This window comes from Bubalus kerabau, chromosome 4, assembly GCF_029407905.1.
Source record: "Bubalus kerabau isolate K-KA32 ecotype Philippines breed swamp buffalo chromosome 4, PCC_UOA_SB_1v2, whole genome shotgun sequence".
NCBI lineage: Eukaryota > Metazoa > Chordata > Mammalia > Artiodactyla > Bovidae > Bubalus > Bubalus kerabau.
The window spans coordinates 21,323,334-21,336,033 of NC_073627.1; the positions used below are offsets into that span (position 1 = coordinate 21,323,334).

Consider the following 12,700-nt stretch of genomic DNA (forward strand, 5'->3'; position numbering starts at 1 on the left):
TCCCCATTGCCTCTCATTCCCCCTCTTTGAAGTGAGGCAGACAGGGAGAGTGAGCAAGAGACAGCAAAAGAGATTTCTTGACATTTAACATTTTTTCCTGGAGATATACAGGCAAGAAGAGACAGAGGGATCACCAGAGGCCACACCTCTGTGCAATGCAGGAGACCCAGGTTCTATCCCTAGGTCAGGAAGATTCCCTGGAGAAAGAAAAGGCAAGACACTCCAGTATTCTTACCTCGAGAAGTCCATCCATGGAGGAACCTGGTAGGCTACAGGCCATGGGGTCACAAATAGCTGGCCATGATTGAGCGACTAAGCACAGAGGCCACACCCATTTCTCTGGGTCTCAAACACTTGAAAAAATTGAGTCCCTGGGCAGAGTACCCTCCCCCACCCTACCCCTTCCCAAAAGACAAGTTACTTTAAAGAATGAAGTCAGAACTTATTTAGCCCCATTTATTATTTGAATAATAATAAATGAATAGGTAATACAGTCACATAGTTCAAAATTCAAAATGTACAAAAGGATATGTAGTATCAAGTCTCCTCCCTCCCAAGTCCCTACCTCCTTGTTCCTCTTCACAGAGGCAACCAGTGTTACCCGTGTCTTCTGAATATGCATCTATAAGATATGAAAATATGGATTTATATGATCCTCCCCCATAAAACACAAACGAAGGTGAAACACAAATGGAGGTGCCCATACACAATTCTGTGCATTGCCTTGCTCTTTAGAAGAGTAATTTCTATAAAAAGATATAGTTTTATAGCTGCGGAGTATTTCTTTGTCAAGCCATAGTAGAACTTAACAAATGTTCTAGGGAAGCAGAGTTCTATTATGTCCGATCTCGGGACATTTGTGGAGAGACCCCGGATCCTGTAGGGACAGCCTGTGGGGGAGGCTCCACCCCCAGAGGCCCTGGCTCATTTGCATGCTCACACGTGATTGGTCCGCCCCTGGCCCCATGGCATGGTGTGACTGGTCTTTCCGCTTCTCACCTTTGGCTCTCACCCAGTCTCTCATGTTGGCTATTGCTAAGTTCAGAGGACCCTGGTCACACCACACACCTGGCACAAAATGACCACTCCTCATTACCACTGCACCCACAAACCACCTCAAGTGCTAACTAGAGCTGCTGCTGTCTCCATGACCATCCTCTGCCAGAGGACGCAAGACAGGCCTATACAAACGGGCAGAAAGAACTGTGGGGAAATACCCTGCCCCAGGACTGGGGAAAGGGGCGGCTCCCGGACACAGGGAGACAGACGGGGACTGTCCTCTCAAGCTAGATATCCCTTGCATTTTCAGACTTCCACAGGCCTAGAGTCAGGAGAGGAGACCAGAGTTGAAAAATGAGAGCTGAGAAACATCTCCTCAGGGCTGGGATGTAAATCCCAGATTATAAGAATAAGTAAGAACAGGAGAAGGTGAGGCAAGAAAGAAGAGGGAGAAGGAGGACCAGGATGAGAGGAGACATGGGCCAAAGAGCCCCTTCCAGCTGGACTCCTGGATTCACAAGCCTGCCAGGAACCCTGCCCACGGCCTCTAGGCAACCAGTCCCAGAGAGACCTCGCTCCCTCTCCTCTCAAGTGAGGACTGGGGAGTCTCAGGAGAGACCTGGCATGGCCTAAAACCATTTGGGGAAAGCAGAAAGCAAAGACAAAAGAAAAGAAAATGAAAAACACCAAACCGAGGAGTCTTCTAGAAACGTGTAACCATGACTCCAACCTCTCGGTGACTGTTCCTCTCCTCTGCGACAGGAACCCAGCAAGTTGGGGTGCACAGAGCTGAGAAGCCCCTGATTCAGGCAGCATAGCTTCAGGATGATCCCAGCGAGGTGGTAAGCAAGGGAGGACGATGGAGGAGAGAGAGGACCCCGGGACGTGAGGAGGGAGAAGAGGGCACAGGCTCCACAGTTCCTGGCCCTTTTCCCCACACTCCCAGACCCTGGAGCCCCAGTCTCATTCCCCATCCCAGGGAACACCTAGTTCTGGAAAAGCCCCCGTGGGAGAAGGCAGAAAGATCAGGGGCACAGGCAGGAGCCTTGGGCAGACAAGCCAGGGAGTTGACCTCATAGGACCCAGCATCCTGGACTTCCTGGGAGTTTATGGAGTCAGAATTGATGAGGGCTCATGGTCAAAGAAGTTGTAGGGTTGCAGGAAGAAGCCCACACCGTTCCCCACTGTCACCGTGTTGGGAATGTCCTCTGCATGTGGGATGTGCAGGAAAGCGGCTGTCACCCAGGCCACCAAGTCCTAGTAGGGGAAGAAAGGGGGTCATGAAACCCTGCGCTGCTAAGGACACCTCTGCAGCCTCAGAGGATTCACTTTGGGAGCCTACCATCACTCAAGAGGGTTTTAAATCTTTAAACGTTTTTTCATAGTAGCCCACAAGTCAAAGCATAAAGAATCAACTTCATATTAGGAATGACACCAGCCTCCTATGTCCCAGCCTGCAGCTGCCATCTCTGACATTTCCCATCACGTCCCCATCAGCTGACCCATCCTAAGAGAAATGATGACACCCACAGGCTACTTTAGCACCTCCCCCGACTCTGGGAGAGTTCCCAAACTGTAACTGAAGGAAGGAGAATGGAGGAGGTTAGATCAGGTTTGGGTGGCAGAAAAGTTCAACATTTGGAAATTAATCCTTTAGTGCTGAAGACAGAAATGGAGAAGTTTTAGGTGTAATAGATGTGATCTTCCCTGGTCATTCCAGCCCTTCTGAATCCTGGGGCCCTTAAAGGACTCAGTCCACAGGCAGAGACTGAGAGAGCTGCTGCCTCGAGGAGAGGCTGTACCTCAGCCAGGGTCTGCAGATGAACTTCCAGCTTAGGAAGTTTCCCCTCACAAATAGTGAGCAGATCCACAAAAGCACAGAAGCAGGAGTCAGCTCAGCCCTTCAGCTGATCACGGGTTTTCAGGCCCCCCGCTAAGGGAAGGTGGGGCTGATCTCTATGCCCCCCCACCCCTCCCTCTTCTCCCACAGTCAGCTGACCTTTCCAGCAATGGTCTCATTCTTGATGAAGTCAGCAAAGTCCACAGTGGGAGTCCAGGGGTCATTCTGATTGAAGATGCTGGAGCTGCTGGGCTCTGTCTCCTTCCTCTGGGTCACGGCCAGCTGGTACCTAGAGATGCTCTGGTCAGGGGTCCATGGTCACTGTCTCTGTCCTGCTGCCTGATCATCATAGAAGGGAGCTGAGCCCATGGACCTCAGCTTCCCAGCTCATCCACACCGTCACTGTGATGTCACCCTAGTGTACAGCCATTATCCTGCACATCCCACATCCCACCTAGTGGGTGGTCCAACACCTTTTTTTTTTTAAAGATACAGTACTTGGGTGATCTCTTTCTTTTTCTTTGTTTTTTGACCTGAGCCCAACATCTTATTATGTCCTTCTCCTGTTGATCCCTTTGGGGCACAGCATTAGGAAAACAGGAAAGACTTATCTGCCTGGGCTTTAGCCTTCCAAGGGGACCATGTGTCTACTGTAGGCCTTTTGATAACCAGGAAATGTTTTGTTTTCTTACCTAACCTTGTGTAGAATTCTACACCTTGTGTAGAATTGGGTTCCCAATTGCCCCTCCCAACATGCTGTTCTCATCTCATCCACCCACCTCCAACAATATTCACCACCCACCTTCCCCAGACGACCGCTCTCTCCGTGGAGCTGTTCTGGGGCATCAGCCCCCCTGCAAAGCTGACTGTCTCATCCCACATGTGGGTCACATCCCACATCCCACATGCGATAGCTGTGAGGGTGCCCCCACTTGTTGCTCTGCTTGCTGGCCAGGTACAGGTAGCGAGGGGAGGCCCCTCCCAGGGGGAAGGCAGCCTGTTCCTCAGTCTCCAGCTGCTTCTGGGTCACCTGCAGCCTTAGCATCTGGTGCTCAGGGCTCCAGGGTACCATCATGGGGACAAAAGCCATGTCCTCAGCCCAGACACAGTTCTCCAGTTTTGGGGGCAGGGGGGCTGCAGAGGGGGAGGGGCGGAGGGAGGCCTGGTCAGGCAGCTGCCCTGCTGCCTCTGGACTCTGCCTGCACCTGGCTTCAGAGTGGGGGCCAAAGAGAAGACCAGTCTGAGTGTGTCCCCTGCTTCTCTACCCTCTCACCCAAAGATGCCCCCAATCTTTCTGCCCCCTCTACTGGAATCGTTGCCTCCCCTAGGGTGTCTTACCTCCCACGTCCAGATCCACCTTGTAGTGGGCACTGTGGGTGTGGACGGGGCCCAGCGTGTGTTCCCCAACCTGGTTTCCGTATCTTCGGGCAGCACCAAAGAGGAACGCTGAGCTGATGTAGCCCGTGGCATGCAGTTTGACTTCTATGGCCCCATTGGGGTAGAAGACCATATCCCACACATAGTCAGAGTTGAGCATCGTGGACACAGACCTGAAGACCAGCACTGCCTGCGCAACGCCCCCAAAATAGTGGGAAAGAAAATCTGAGTGGTGTCACCTCAGGGGCAGGCCCTTGTTCTGCTCAAACACACAAAAGGCATCATGTAGTGTCTTGGGGGCTTGGGACTCCACAAGGAAGTGACAGTCCATGTAGGTGGCCCAGTAGGGGCACTCTACAGGAATGGAGTGTGGGGAAGTAACCCATGCCAATGCCACTATTCATAGGGTGAGTGAGCATTGCTGTTGGGTATTCCCACACCATAAACAGTGCTGGCCACTTGAAGGCTGATCTCATAAGCCAGTCATTCTCTTTGTAATCGAATGTCAAAATCCTAGGACCACTGAAAGGTCTGAAGCCAAAGGAGAAAGTCCACAATGAGGAGGACACTTGACTGCCCTGGACACTGAAGTGGGGGCCCTGAGGATGGAACTGCAGAGGGGGAGTTGGACCCAGGGGCACCTGGGACTTCAAGGACCAGGACCCACCTGTGCCATTGTCTGGGATCACCACCACATTCACCCGGCCAGTCTCAAACTGCTCCTCCAGCTGGGTCAGACTCTCATAGTAGTGACCTTGAAAGAACACCTTCTGGGTGGTCCACCTGGCAGGGTCCAGAGCCTTGTGGTCTACGTGCAGCGCCAGCCACACAAGGTGCAGGTAATAGCCACCTTTTGTGATGTTATAGTAGAGGCCAAACCAGGTGGCCCTGTCCCATGACTGCACACCATGGGGAGCTGAGTTCATGGTCAACAGTTTCTATCCTCGTTGGTCACAGGAGCAGCAGTGGTGCAGGGCACCAGCAGCCTGGGGCAGCTCTCTGTTGAAGATCATCTGGTCTATGTCCAGGTACTCTCGGAGAAGCACGGGGCGTCGGTGATACGGCAGGGGGCCGCCATGACGCTCCACGGTCACATCCTGCATGTAGGAGGGCTGGGGCAGCGGCCCCACCACCAGCTCAGTCACATTGGGCTGGGGTTGTCCGCCAAAGAAGACGATGGCCAGTGCCTCCCGGGCAGGTGGGGGGCTCCCCCTGTCCAGGTGGGCCAGGGCTGCAGCCTTGGGGGGCAGCTGCAGCTCTACTGAGAAGACACAGTTGTCTGAGGGTCGGGCCTGGGCTGCATCCACCAGGTCTGGCCCCAGATTCTAGGTCATGAAAGACATCACAGCCATCAGCTCTTCTCGGCTCAGGTCTGCAAACAGCTGGCTGTGGTCAGGGTGTGCCCAGGGCTGGACACTGGGGGATGCGGAGGGGCAGCGGGGAGGCAGGCTGGGATGACATTGCTTCCCAACTCCCTCCTCACTCCCAGAACCACCTTCATCCCTGCCCATCACCAGAAGAGTCCACAAGGACAGAAAAATGAAGATGAACATCGCTAAAACTCCTGACTCTTCAGGCTCTTGAATCAGAACGCAGCATGCAAGATAGACACATGGACAGACAGAACTGGGTGAACGATGCCTCCTTAGTGTCTCGAAGTTCCTGGCTCTGGGTGGGTCTTCTGGGCGATGGCATGAAGGGTACATTCAAGACAAGCAGCCAAGGGCAGAGGGTTGGCAGGGAGTGGAGGGTGGGATGGGGGCAGTGGTTAACTCAGTTAGGGAAATGGGGCTAAGGTAGGAATCTGAATTTTAAGTGGCCAATGTCAGCCTCTGTCTTTTTGTTCCAAATCAAACACTCAGGTTCAAGGTTGGGGCACAAAGTGGGGGAGGGCTGGGCTTGAGTACACAGCTGGAGACAGAAGAGAAAGATGTGACAGGGACAGAAAGGGACTGTCCTTGGGCTCTTCCTTCCTGCTCCAGGCCCAAACTTTCTCCTGGCTACCTGGCTGTAAGCAAAACACACCTGAGCACAACCCTCCAGCAGGATTCGCTCCTTCCTTGCTCTAGACTGGGAAGCCCTCATCATGTCCTCTGCTCCCCCATCACCAGAATCCTACAGGCACTCACAGGAGCCTGCAGAGTCATGCTGAGAACACAAAGCACCTATAGGGAGCTGGGGAACTGAGGGCTGAGCCAGTTCCACATCGTGGAGGCCCTGAGCTCCCTGAGTCACTGGAGGGGAGCAGGCAGTGGGGGGAGCAGTCAGTGTAAGAAAGACCCCCTCCTTACCCCAGGAGCAGGACTGATGGACGATCACAGGTCAGGGTGCCTGGAACCCTGGCTGTGGACTTAACCTCGCTGTCCACAACCCTCATCCCCAGGAAACCCTTTTCCAGAATACTGCAGAGGAAGAAAGCAAAGCTACCTCCATTCTCAGGCAGGTGATGTGCCGGAGACACCATCTTCTGTGCAGTCAGTCCTGACAGGACCAGAGAAACTGAGGGTTCCAGAGATGGGACATGCTTCCCTGGTGACCTGGGGGAGAATCCTTTCCAACCTGCACACCTCCAAGACCACTTCCCCCGAAAGGCACCTTAGATGACCTTGTAGTTTGCCTGGAGGAGAATGGACAGTACATTCCAGCCAAAAGGATCAGAACGGGCAAAGGTACAGAACTTGAAACAGCCTGGGCATGGGTCAGAAATGGCCAAGGTCAGCGTATTGGGTGTGAGGTGGAGACAGGAGTCGGTGGGACAGCAAAAGAGATCAGGTCAGGAAGCCTTGTGCAGTATGTGGGTCTTAAGAAAAGTAGGCATTGCAGAAAGACAGAAATCTGGGAACATGTGAAACCAGGGAAATCAACCCCACAAAGATCAGGTTCTCCAGATACCAGCTGCTTCTGCAACCAGCTCTATTTTGATAAGCAAATTCCACATACAGGTCATTTTGTTACCAAGCTGCGTCCTAGGACACTTCCATCAGTAGAATTGATAAGAGGCCAGAGGAGGAATTGAGGCAGGGCCTTACTGGTACTCAAGCTGCTGCAGGAAGGCGCAAGAACAAAACACAGGTTCCCTGCTTGCCCTCTGTGGACTGGTTCCTTCAGTGGAGTAAGAGTGGGGGCAGATCCGCAGAGTGGGCCCCAGGGCTGGCTTAGGTGGTCTGCCCAACTGCTCGTGGTCCTGTATGCAGAGAGAGTGCCCAATACACTGCTTTTGCTTTTGGCAGCTCAGAAGTGGCAGTACACCTGTGCTCTCCTTGTATCTTATGGTTCATGATCGCCCCAACTGCTGGTCCATGCCGGTATGTTTAACGCCTTACAGTTTCCCTGTATTCTGCTGCTTGAGGAGACATTTGTCCATGCGCCAGTGCAAGCACCCCAGTCAAGGGTCTTCAGCCCCAGTCTCTGAAATCGAAACGGTTCATGCGGACTTTGTACTAAGAGGAGCAGAATCTAAGGGCATATCCATCCCTGGCCACAAGGCCAGCCTCTCCAGGCCAAGAACTTCATTCTGGATCCTGTTGTAAGTGATGGCCTCTTCTCCTGGGTAAGAACACATCATCAAGAGGATGGATAATGCTTTCCCTGTGCTTGGTAAAAGTAGTCCCAACCAGTGTGACCAAGCACAGGTCAAGAACAGCCACTCTGCTGGGGTATCCTAGGTCTCCTAGGGAAGGTGGGTAATGCTCAGGGAGCGGGAGGGAGAGATTCTGCCTGACCTGCTGGAGGAACTGATATAGAAGAAGGTGCCCCCTGCCCACCTCCTCTAAGTGTCCTGCTGACACATCGCTTCCTCTGATGTCCTTTCATTGTAGGCATCGCAATCATCGTGTCAGCCAGCCTAAACCAAAAAAGGAATCTCATTTGGAGAATTACTCAGGAGACAGGACCACACGTCCTGTTCCCCTCACTAGGTCTTATTTCCCTTTGGACAAAGTTTGCCCCAGCCTCTGTGAATATGCTCAAGTTGAGTTAATTCCTGGGACCCAGAGCCCATCTCCAGCTCCCAGATCTGGGTCCCAGGAGGCAGGCCTGAGCTGAGCTTCTGCTCGGAGGCCCAGTCCAGCAGTGGAAGGATACGCAGGTCACTGCACTCCCTCTGATCTGCAATCTGGGGACACGGCTCTGACTGTGGTTCCAAGCAGGGCTTGGTTTGGTACAGAGACCATGACACCAGATGGGAGGCAAAGGGCCAGACTGAAGCCAGTGACCTAGAGGACAAGAGGAAGGGAGGGTCTGAGCAATGTGGTGGGTAGAGTTGACAGGACTCAGTGTCTGATTGGTTGGGTGGGTATGTGGGAAGGAGCACAGTGACTTAGGTGACACAAAGACAAAGTTTCCATTCAGTGACTTGGTAATTTATGGACTCTTTTCTTTTTAATCCCACAGTGCACGTTGTAGGATCCTAATTCCCCAACCATGCTGGACCCCGTGACTGCTGCAGTGGAAGGGAGGAGCTCTAACCTCTGGATCACCAAGGAATTTCCTCTAACGAGTGACTTGAGTTGGTGAGGGGCTTTTCTCATCAGAAGGACCTACAAGAAGAACAGCAATGTTAAGGGGGAAACCAATAAGTTTGAGGTTGAGGTGCTCCTAGGAAGCCCCAGCACAGATGCCCAGAAAAAGGACCATTGTCTCTATGGGTTTCCAGGGATGGGAGAACAGCTTCTACGCTGGAAATTGAGATTTAGGTTGAACAACAAGTAGTAATCATTAAAGATTGGAGAGGCTGCGATCACCCAGGGAGGACTGTACAGAGCGGAGAGAGGAGGGCCGGGACAAAGGCCAGAAAACGCCCAGGTGTGGGGCTGAGCGGGCTGGTTGGCAGAGCAGAAGCAAAGGAGCCAGCACAGGAGCCAGAGAAGCAGCCAGCATGCCCTCGGAGGGGTCAGAATGTGAGGAGGTCACAACAGGCAAGAGTTTTCCGTAGGGACTAGTCAGAGGGGACCAATGCCACCCAGAGGTCCAGAAGTAGCAGCTGGAAGGGCCTGTGGCTTCTGCATCACCAGAGCGAGGGGAATGGGATGAGGAGGGACTCAGGGGGAAGGGAAGCTGACCCTGGAAAGGGAGAGCTCTCCTTGGAGGATGGTGCCTGGAAGGAACAGACCCAGGGAAGACAGTCCCCAGGAGAGGCAGTGTGCTAGACTCGACTTAGCAAGAGGACCCCCTTCTGAGGGGGCCAGTAGGGGTTGGTTTCCCTTAAACCAGGTAAAGAGTCTGTAGAAATAATGAACCCATTTTCAGTGTCAAATCCAGTCAAAGAAACTGTCAGGGAGAGCCAAGAAACCTTTTTTTTCCTTAGGGGTTTAATTTTCTCCCATCCCACCATGCTCTGTATAAAGTTTACAAGGATCATCTAAGCAATTATCCCATCATTGCACAAAGGACCAAGGGAACTATTTTGGGGAAGGATTTTACTTTAATCAGCAACTGACTTTCCCAAGTGTTAAGTGTTCATTAAATACAGTGATGCTCTGGGACTTCCCTGGTGGTCCAGTGGTTCACATGCTGGGCCCCCACTGCAGGAGGGGCAAAGGAAACTCTCACCCTGGCACTCCCTTGCTTAGAATCCTTCCACGGCTCCCCATTTCCCTTAGGGGAACCATGGATTGCAAGCACCTGCCTTCTCTGCCCCTGCTTGTCCCTCCAGGCTCTGCTCTCAGCCCGCACAACCGTCAGTGAACCTGGGGACTTGGATAGTGTTACCTTGTCACTTCCTGGCCTTTGAACATGTTGTTCTCTCTTCCTGGAAACTTGTCACTACTCACTTTCTTCTCCTATGGCCAGCTCTATCCATCAGCTTAGACATCTCGTGCCTCAGGAAGCCTTCTCCAGTCCCTAAGTCCAGGTTAGGAGCCCCTGCTTTTTCCTCCTCCCACCTCCCTGAAAAAGTCCCTGATGTAATTGATTCTTGACTTGCGACTGTCACCCCTGGGGGCGACCTTGTGTCTTACTCCATAATGTACCCTGGTGCCTCCCAAGGTGCCTGGCATGCAGGAGGCACTGGGGAAGTCTTTGTCGAACGCGTGTGGGAATCCTATCCTGCACTTGCAGAGGGAGCCCTGCCTAGGGGCTGCAGGACGAGAGCCAAGGCCGGAGGGCGCGGCTTCTGCTGCTCACAGTTTGCCTGTGTCTCCATTCCTGGAATCCCAGTTATCGCCCTCCTGTAAGGACATCTTGGGTGTCCCCTAGTTCAGTTCCTCAAGGGCAATGGGCCCAAGTCCAAAATTTGTGCCCTTGTGGACAGGAGTTCTTTCAGAACCTGACATCCTGCGTTACTCTTCCCTTCTTTGGCTTGACACTGAATCTGAGGCTAAGAATCCAGCCAGCTTCAGGTTTTGATGAGAGAGTGGGTGGGGTGGCCAGCTGGAGGTCCACCCTGCAGGCCTCTCACCTCAGTGGGCTGAAAAGCTCACGGTCTACATGTCCACTGAGGCCTGGGACAGGGGTGTCATCCCTAGACCAGCTGTAGAGAGACACAACCACAGTCCCTGTTCCACATCAAAGCTGTGAGTGACCATCCGGACACACTCACACGCACACTCACCACTTGTAAACACTCACTGCCTTGGTCTGGACATGGTTTCAAGGCAATGACTTGCAAGTTATTCTGCCCGGGTAGGGGAGGGTTTGACACCACATTCCTTTATTCCAGAAGAAAAAATTCCTTTATTCCTTTGCCTCCAGCACTGGCTCTCATGCAACTGACCATAAAAAGGGGGCAGGAGGAGGTAGAAACAATAGCATAAAAATATTATGGAGAAGTTCAATGACTCAGGTCAGAGACAGAAAAGGCATTAAGTCAGTATCAGAACCATGGTGACCACAACACTCATTTTTCTCCTCTTTCTCAGTCTTTAACCTCTCCTTCTCCTCAGTCGCTGTCCTCTGCCACTCTGGCCTCCACCTTGGGTCGTGTTATAAATTCATCCACCTGCCATGCTCTCTCCTGACTGAGGTCTTTCTCCCTGTTCTTTGAAACCTAGCTTCTCTGCAGCTCAGTGATTCATCTCCATCTACTGTTGGCCCAGCAGGGAACCTGGGTTTGGAGCAATGCAGAAAGGAGCAAAAGCTTCTGTGTGTGTGAGCTCCCTGGATGTGACTCCCTCAGGTCAGAAACTGAACAGCATCTAAAATCTGTTTCCTGTCCTTCACCTCCCAGCCCTGCCTGGGCTTCCAGCAGGTGGAAGCCACCCCTTCCCATTGCTTCTCATTCCCCCTCCTTGAAGAGAGACAGACAGGGAGAGTGAGCCATAGACAGTCATAGAGAGACTGACTGAAGTTTAACATTTCCCTTGGAGACCAACAGACAAGAAGAGGCAGAGGTCATCAGTCAGTCAGTCAGTTCAGTTCAGTTCAGTCACTCAGTCATGTCCGACTCTTCACGAACCCATAAACCGCAGTACGCCAGGCCTCTCTGTCCATCACCAACTCCCGGGGTTTACCCAAACCTGTGTCCATTGAGTCGGTGATGCCATCCAACCATCTCATCCTCTGTTGTCCCCTTCTCCTCCTGCCCTCAATCTTTCCCAGCATCAGGGTCTTTTCAAATGAGTCAGCTCTTCACATCAGGTGGCCAAAGTATTGGAGTTCCAGCTTCAACATCAGTCCTTCCAATGAACATCCAGGACTGATCTCCTTTAGGATGGACTGGTTGGATCTCCTTGCAGTCCAAGGGACTCTCAAGAGTCTTCTCCAACACCACAGTTCAAAAGCATCAATTCTTCGGCGCTCAGCTTTCTTTATAGTCCATCTCTCACATCCATACATGACTACTGGAAAAACCAGAGCATGGGGTCACCTGAGACCACACCTATTTCTCTGAGTCTCAAATATTTGAGAAAATTGAGTCCCTGGGCTCATCTCTCAACACAGTTTATCCTCTCCCATTCCACCCTATCCGAAAAGACAACTTATTTATAGTTTAAAGAATGATCAGATAAAATCAGTCGCTCAGTCGTGTCCGACTCTTTGCGACCCCATGAACCGCAGCACGCCAGGCCTCCCTGTCCATCACCAACTCCCGGAGTTCACTCAGACTCACGTCCATCGAGTCAGTGATGCCATCCAGCCATCTCATCCTTTGTTGTCCCCTTCTCCTCTTGCCCCCAATCCCTCCCAGCATCAGAGTCTTTTCCATTGAGTCCACTCTTTGCATGAGGTGGCCAAAGTACTGGAGTTTCAGCTTTAGCATCATTCCTTCCAAAGAAATCCCAGGGCTGATCTCCTTCAGAATGGACTGGTTGGATCTCTTTGCAGTCCAAGGGACTCGAAAGAGTCTTCTCCAACACCACAGTTCAAAAGCATCAATTCTTCGGGTCTCAGCCTTCTTCACAGTCCAACTCTCACATCCATACATGACTACTGGAAAACCCATAGCCTTGACTAGACGAACCTTTGTTGGCAAAGTAATGTCTCTGCTTTTGAATATGCTATCTAGGTTGGTCATAACTTTCCTTCCAAGGAGTAAGCATCTTTTAA

General features: G+C 52.2%; 1 pseudogene; it reads right to left on the bottom strand.

Annotated features, from left to right (window-relative positions):
* Positions 1 to 1,819: 1,819 nt before the first annotated feature.
* Positions 1,820 to 5,769, bottom strand: LOC129650803 (primary amine oxidase, liver isozyme-like; annotated as a pseudogene).
* Between the last annotated feature and the right edge of the window lie 6,931 nt (positions 5,770 to 12,700).